This window comes from Triticum aestivum, chromosome 1A (genome assembly GCF_018294505.1).
Source record: "Triticum aestivum cultivar Chinese Spring chromosome 1A, IWGSC CS RefSeq v2.1, whole genome shotgun sequence".
In the NCBI taxonomy this organism is placed as follows: Eukaryota; Viridiplantae; Streptophyta; class Magnoliopsida; order Poales; family Poaceae; genus Triticum; species Triticum aestivum.
The window spans coordinates 589,679,131-589,685,711 of NC_057794.1; the positions used below are offsets into that span (position 1 = coordinate 589,679,131).

The following is a 6,581-nucleotide window of genomic DNA, read 5'->3' on the forward strand; positions in this document are numbered from 1 at the left end:
TAGTGTCTCTACAACAAATCTAGGGTGGTTAATGCCACCTCCGATCAACGGGTTCGCCATCTCTGATGGCCAAGATGGTAATATCAGCGTAAATTCCAACTTTGATCCGCAAACTCTTGTCATAGTGTTGCTGACACGTCTCCCTCCGTTCTCTCAACGTCAATCAGGGCTCAAGGGTGGGTGCGTGTTTAGATTTGAGTCGCTCTCCCGAATGTATTGATTGATTACTGAAGCTAGTATTCACCAATACCTATAGTAGCGATTTGCTTATAATATCAAACTAAAAGACGAAACAAAATGTAAACTATAACCAAGAGATGTCATGAAAAGGCATATTTAACCAAGATCTGCGTATTTGTCAACAAAACAAGAAAACTTTTATAGCCAGTTGGGGAAACCAAATTACAAGACTTGTACAAAGGAAAATAAAGCAACATGCGCCACTACCATATAAGGAGATTAAACCAGAATCTAGTCTAGCAATTACATTATCCTTGAATTTGGCTGTCCCGCGATAGCTTGAAGTAATCTTGGCATTGGAGGCGTCTCAACTTCACACACACACTCGAGAAACTGCACCACCTCACTCATTGTAGGCCGGCCAAACTCAACATCTTGAATACACCAGCATGCGACTTTGCAAACTCTTTCAACCTCTTCCTGATTCACTTCACCCAACAACTTTGCATCTATCAAAGTAGCAATGTCTCCATCAAGAAGACTGTGTGCAACTCGCACCGGAAAATATGCTTCATGGACGCCATCTTGGCAGAAGGATTGCTTACTCGAGTTCCTGTTGCCTGATATAGTCTCTAACAAAACCATGCCATAGCTGTAAACATCAACTTCTGGTGTGATAGGAGTTCCACTGATCCATTCAGGAGCAAGGTATCCAATGGTTCCCCTCATTGTAGTAACAACATGGCTGAAATCCCTTCGCAAAAGTTTGCCCATCCCAAAGTCCGTGACTTTAGGAGTGAAAGAGCCATCTAGAAGTATGTTCTCCGGTTTGATATCACAATGTATAATACAGTCCCGACAACTAGCATGCAAAAAGGATAATCCTCTAGCAATTCCAAGGGCTATTTGGTACCTTCTAGTCCAATCCAACACCATGCCATTGCTTTGGAAGAGATGGGAATCCAGGGAGCCATTGGGCATGTATTCATAGACAAGTAACCTCTTATCGCCTTGACAACAAAAGCCAATCAGTTTAACCAAGTTGACATGCTGGATGACCCCAGTTGAGCTCACCTCAGCCCTGAATTGCTTCTCTCCTTGGCGGAACCCATCAAGCCTTTTCACTGCTATGGTTGTCGAGTCCGTTAGAGAACCCTTAAATACTGAACCAAAACTTCCGGCCCCCAACTTGTCTTCAAATTTGTTTGTTGCATGCTGTAAATCGGCATATCGGAATGCAATGATCCCCATGCCACCCTGAACATTATCACCATGCCACCTCCCTTTTCTCATCCAGAGCATCCATAGAAATATCAAACCAACAATGGCAACACTTGCACCAATAGCAACACCAGTGATTGGCCCCCTTCTATGGGTATTACTACTTTGCACTTCTTTTGCAGCCAGGCGAAGGTGAAGAATATTGTTACCTTGTTGCTGAATATTGAGCAGTTTGTCATGCCAAATGAAGCAGCCACTTTGATCGTAGGAATATGCGGTGCAGGAGCAGCTTCCCAAGCACACAAGTGAGCATTCATCTGCGGTGGTGGCTGTGCCAACATTCCTGGCATCAACAGGAAGTTTGACAGAAGTCATAGGGTAAAACTTATCTGCCTTGCCGACTCTAGTAATGTTGGCGCTGCAGTAGAGTGGAGTATTTCTTGCACATCCACCTGTTCGATCATCAAGCTCCCAGTCTTGAGGTGATCGTATGGAGTAGCCCCTCAAGCAGCTGCAGGATGGGGATGGGACATCGTTGCAGACTGTGAAAGGGCCACATGAAGCATAGACATCGCATTGAGATTTTGGTGCAGTGTAGATGGTTTGCCAATCTTGTGATCCCTCGAACCACACGAGCACCTTTATTTGACCGGAAACGTCCATTATACCACGTGATAGCACTGTTGGATCCTCAATTGCATACTGGATGTACGCACCTTCTTCATTGCTGGTGAAATCAAGTGAGAGCCTGGTCTATCCTACGGTCTCTGGGATGTTGACAAAGTATCGGCCTCCCCAATCTCCACTGGACCAATATTGTTGGGACGAGTTAAACATAGAAACAATGGTAATATGACCACCATTATTGCCAGATAACTCCCACGAGTACATGCCGGTAGTTTGGTCAATGGTGTTCTTCCTGGAGACAAGGCAGCGGATTAAGCCGGTGGAATTGTTCCAGCCTATCTTCGCACCTTGAAGAATAGTATCGGTGGGGTAATCGAAGCTTTGCCAAAAGACATTGGATGAATTGGATGCACTAAGTAGGACAAGGTTTCCATCGTCGAGGAGAGCAGCGACGGTGTTGTTGGTTGTGGTGTTGGCTTTTGTGGACCAAGCCGTGTTGGTCTCCTCTAGGAGGACGACAAGGTTGCCATCATGGGAAACCACAAGCTTGCACGATGAGAGGTTGGCGATAGGATTTTCATCGTTGGCGACCCATACGGATGTAAACTTGGGGACCGTGTGGAACCAAATCCCAAGGTACCATTTTGGTGTGTTGTCAGAGAACTTGCTCGCAGTTTGGAAGAAGCCAAGCGCAAACCTGCCATTGCTAGACAAAAGTTTGTCATGGCCGGTTAGTTCTTGGCTAAGCGAGAGGGTGTCCGTGGCAGCATGACATTGGAGAATATGCAGGTGCAGGGAGATGACCAAAAGCCAAAGGACCATATGAGACACGGCTGGATACATGGAGGAAGACTAATGGGAAGGAAGACTACTGGTGCTTCTCAAACGCTTGCTTGGAAATGACGCCCCTTTATAGAAGTATAATCCCAAATGGTGTTCAATGATTCATTTCCTGCATGTTTCTCACCTAGTGTAGTATGCATGCGTGCCACAAGAATGCAAGTCGGTCAATGCATGTGCAATCGTTATCTACGAGAAATCGTCAATTCAAATGGGACTGAAGTAAGTTGAAGTTACAAAATTTAAGAATGGGTGGACTCCGCCTACAATAATGCTAGAACTACGGGCCTAACAAACACTACGCGGAGAGATGACTTGTGCACTTCTAATCAAAGTTTTAAATAGCCGAGCCACATTATAACGGTTTAAGCAGGGCGCCGCTAAATGTATATTCACATGCAATTATACGGCAAAATAACAAAATAGCGGGCCATCCATTTGAACAGAATATCGCTATTTGGCATGACACGCTATTTAAAACTATGCTTCTAATTGCAACCAGCTTCCCCATCACCTCTGAATTTTTAGTAGCTACTCCCTCCGTCTCATAAATAAGATGTTTTTTGACACTGGACATCTTACACTATGGAACGAAGGGAGTAAAACTTAGCAACTACTCCCTCCATTCCATAATGTAGGATGTTCTATGACACTAGTGTAATGTCAAAAAACGTTTTACATTATAGGACACAAGGAGTAGTATTAGTACGACTGCACATGGCACAATATATAATAATTTATATTAACATTCTACTAAAGACTAGCAATTTATTGCTTCAGTATTGCATATCGTAGAATACATTCTAGTCGATTTCGGTACTAAACGGAGAAGCCACAATGACCTCACGTCAAAAAAAGAAGTACATGACCTGGTATAGAGTTCCACGCTCGTTCCGACACCCAAAAACGTGGTGTGTGCATAAAATAACAATTAGCCCCTAACTTTGGCTAATTAATTAATCGTTGTGTGTTCAGTATTACTACTACAGTACTACTAGTACTTGTCAGTATCAGAGTAAGCCAAACAAAGTATAATACTACAAGTGATAAAAGACTGGATCAAGTCTCGGCTAGCAAGCACACGATGCTTGGAACTTATCCATCATAGTACAAGACAGAAGACAGCGAAGATCTGATGCAATTGCCTGAACCCTTTTTTTTTTACGGTGACTACTGCAGAAAAAAGCAAGACTGAAATCAAACTTCCTTTCAAAAAATCACTGAAGATGATACAACATATCAGCTACAGAGTGTAGCATCTGACATGCTCAAGAAGGAACATGCAACATAGAGAGAAACCCAGAAATGAACTACGACAAGCAACCACCACCAAGAACTTAGCACCGATCACCACTAGGTCAGACCGAGAAGGAGCATGACCTAGCACTGGTGGATCAATCAATAGGAGAACCGACACTGAGAAGACGTAGAGAAGAAGTCACTAGATTGCGCTTCAATCACTCTACAACCATCGTCAAAGGGCTCCCCACCGCCTAGACATGTCATGAAAAAGAGAGCTGGAGAGGGGCGCTGGCTAGGGTTGGGCTCCCTGGTCGTCAAGCGGTTCCGTGGCGGCGCCCTGTTTCGGCGACCGCGTGGTCTCTTTGCCCCCAAAAGGGAGTGGTGTTCTTCTTCTCGATGCCTCGGCTTGCCGATGCGCATCGAGATAGAGTGGAACGGCATGGCCATGATGGCGGCGCTCTTTGCCGGCGGGCCCAAGGCCCTATTCCGATGATCTTTGCCCTGTCTAGGGTTTTACGAGAGCGGGGAAGATTTTCTTTTGTGTTCTTTTCTACTGAAAATCCTAAACCAAACCTGGCTCTGATACCATTGATAGATCTGTGAATCGTATAGGCTTAGGGATTTGCAGTAGTACTACCTTCTCCTTGTATTGATGAGCCCGATGGGGTGGCCATGGTGGATGGCGGCGGTGGTGGCAGAGAGTGGATGAAGTGGTGGCGGCGCTTCCCATCAGCACTGCACTAACCCTAAATCGGTAGGGGATGTAGGTGGAGCGTACGACGTTGCGACGAACCTCGTGTTGCGAGCCGCCGGCCCCCACCTCTTTATATAGTGCATGTGACAGGGGCCCGTCACCCATAGTGGGTTGAGCGCCCCCAATCAGGGCGCGGATCTAAGGGCCCGGTGGGCCGTTGGGCCCACACGGTGGAGATCATCCTAACATTCTGCCCCTTGATCTCAACTTTTACTTTTGACCTTATACTTTTACTTTACTCGTTTCATAACAGATCAATACATAGAACAAGTTTCATCGTCACAGCTCAATTGCTGATAGAATCAGACAGCCACAGCGTACCTCTCTGTTTTGAAACAAATTCTTTAACCTTGGGTCCTTTTATTGTCCGGCAATGTTAGACTATACCATAAAACCCATGTCGACTGTGTGTTCTCCGAGCACACTGGGCGGTAAGCCTTTAATAAGCAGATCTGCAAACACTTATCTATTGCTTTTATGCTCCAAGCATTTCTACATAATTCTGGACTTTCTCCTTTACAACGCATAACTCTGTGTCAGTGCGTTTGGCATCAACACTTGACTCGTTGTCATAGGAGCGAAAGACTTAAAATAGTTATCGTTGTTGTCAACCATTATCAACTCTAGGTATAGGTCTCCTTAACAATTTTGCCTGTCCCTCAGCCTCATATCAAGCTATAAAATATCTTTGCATCACATTGATGATAATTGTTTCATTCTTTGGAGCTTTTCCACACAAAAACCTCCAAGTATGAAAGTTAGCGACAATTGTGGTTCGTTATACATTTCACAAGTCATGTCTTTGTACTCACAATCTTTTGAGAGCACTTATTTCTTTCAGCATGAGGCCGATATCTTTGACTCCATTCCAGTGATCTATATATGGACTGGACATTGGCAAAACAACCCGGATATGTGAACTGTGTTAGGGCAATATATTGAGCTTCCAACCGCTAAAGCATATGGTACCATATCCGTTTCAATCTTTTCTCGTCAACTTTTGGAACACCATAGTTTACAGTTTCATTACCCTTGACTATAAGAACAGGCGTAGGTTTTCTCGCATGCATACTTTAGAGACCTTTCTTAGCATGTCCATTCGACATCCCTAATACCCCTGTTTATTCTTTTCTTCATGAATCTCGATACTTATAACGAGAGACACTCTACCGAGAACATTCTTTTGAACTTTGAGGACAAGAACTTCTTTTCTCCTCCTGCAGTAGGTTGACATCACCACTAGCAAGTAGGATGTCATCCACATGCATAGGATTAGGAAATGAATTTCCCATTCTATAACTTTGCACGAATACAATTGTCCTCTCATTTTCTTTAACCCAAAACAACATTTGATTGCTTTAGTCCATAAAAGACTTCTTCAGGCAGTATCCCATGTGTTCTTTACTTTCATCTGATGTAACTTAGATCATAATATCTTTCATCTGATGTGACTCAGATCATGATGTGCTACCAACACTCATTGTAATCTACTCAGTGCAAAACACGCAAAAACCTCTCGATTTAAGTCGTGTTTTACACCTTTACATATTTCCTTTGGAGTCACATTGTCCTTGTAGACTCTTTACAGCCTACTGTTTTGGCTCCATTGGAAATTACTCATCAGTCCCAAACATCGTCGGGATTCACCAATTTCATTTCATCTCACATAGTCTCTTATCATTTAGATAAGCAGACACTTCTCAAAGCTCGAATGAGC

At 44.0% G+C, this 6,581-nt stretch overlaps 1 pseudogene; it reads right to left on the bottom strand.

Annotated features, from left to right (window-relative positions):
- Positions 1-483: 483 nt before the first annotated feature.
- Positions 484-2,871, bottom strand: LOC123058666 (G-type lectin S-receptor-like serine/threonine-protein kinase At2g19130; annotated as a pseudogene).
- Between the last annotated feature and the right edge of the window lie 3,710 nt (positions 2,872-6,581).